Source organism: Pteropus alecto, unplaced genomic scaffold (genome assembly GCF_000325575.1).
Source record: "Pteropus alecto unplaced genomic scaffold, ASM32557v1 scaffold5, whole genome shotgun sequence".
Taxonomy (NCBI): domain Eukaryota; kingdom Metazoa; phylum Chordata; class Mammalia; order Chiroptera; family Pteropodidae; genus Pteropus; species Pteropus alecto.
In genome coordinates, this window is record NW_006441953.1 from 9898502 (window position 1) to 9900104 (window position 1603).

The 1603-nt window shown below is 42.1% G+C and overlaps 1 protein-coding gene across 4 annotated transcripts in view; it reads right to left on the minus strand.

Annotated features, from left to right (window-relative positions):
* Nucleotides 1–1603, minus strand: part of TBC1D1 (TBC1 domain family member 1) — a 203471-nt gene that overhangs the window by 36378 nt on the left and 165490 nt on the right. The gene's annotated exons all lie outside the window — the stretch shown is intronic.

Genomic DNA, 1603 nt, shown 5'->3' on the forward strand with positions numbered 1-1603 from the left:
GGGAATCAATACAGGAAAATTTTAAATTGACAATTCCAAGGAGGATTACAACAGAAAACCTCTCTCCCACCTAAAACCACTAAATCCTATTTAGACACAGTGGTAATGTTTTGTCAGCCCCGAAACCCATTCCACATCACATCTGAGAGCCAGACTGTGAGTTTATTAGGACAGCAGGTAGGACAGCTAAGTATAAGCCAATACACAGACTTCTGCAGCGCTGGTAAACTAGACTTCTTCATGATAATAATACTTACTCTATATCTCAAGTACTTTATATTTAGTAACGTTTCATCTGAATGTCACTCTGAGGCACCACAAGTGAGGAGCTCCACCAAGGTCCCAGAGCAGAAGGCAGAGCAGGCCTGGGACCCTCGGCCTTCACTGGACTACAGAGATTGTTGGTAATTGCACATTTTTTTCTGAGACTAGGCATGTATCATTAGAGACTTTAATACTTGATAGAATCAAGTGGACCTACCTAAGCCTAGAATTTTCTTTGTGTGAGATTTTTAATATAAACTTGATCTCTTTAACAGATATAGCACCATTCAGATCTTTTTTTCTTCTCATTTCGGTTTTTGGTAAACTGCATCTTTCAAGAAGTTTGTTTTATCTCAGTTTTTAAGTTTATAGGCATGAAGCTGTTAGCCCTACAGACTGCAAACATTGATAAGTCAGTGTATACATCTCGCAAGTCTGCTCTCCCCCCAGCCCCTGCAAACACTCTCTCCACCCTCACTTCATTCAGGAGGAGGCAGAGGCTGAACAAGTTCCTTACTTTGCGACTTTTCATCTACCATCTTTATTATTTTCCTTCTTTGAAGAATACATTTTCAAGGTCCTGCTAAAACAATTCCCTACATCTGTGGAGTTCATATTGGAAAAAAAAAAAAAAGTCAACTCCAGATTTTTTTTTGACTATGAGGATGCACAGTAGATGTCATTAGAGTTGAATGAACCCTGTGGGAAATTGGGTTCAGGATGAGTCTTGCTGAATGGTGACTGCAAGCAGCACCGGGCTCACAGAGCCTGTGTACATTTCTCTGGCAGAGAACTCTGCTGTGAGCACGTCTGGCCACACTAAAGATCCCAGAATGCCACAGGGGAAACCTGCTCTGAAGTCACCAGAACAGAAATATCTGGCCAGAAGATTCAGCTGAAAAGGCTTAATCCATGTATGTCGCTGTTGGCCCAAGAGACACCCTGCTGTTCTAGAGTCCTGACAACACTGTTGCCTAAAATCCGTGGCCTCCACAATGCCGATGGACCAAGGCAGATGATGCAGGCCTGCAACAAATGGAAGGCTCAAAGGCAAGAACTTTAACTACAAGATCAAACTGTTTAAATAGCAAATAAGGGTCTACAATACCATGTTTGTAAGTTTCTGGGGTTTGTGGAAACCAGGAGTACATGAGATCAGACACGACTTTGCAAAAGAGTCTTGTGAAACATTCAGTATCATTTGACATGGATTATGAGCTAGCTTGGACTATGGACTAACATTAAGGTCTGATTTATGTCTATGGCGTAGGACAGACTGTGTGGCTGCCCATCTCTAGTCTTGCTCCGTTAGCAATGGCCTTCACAGGTAAAACACTCT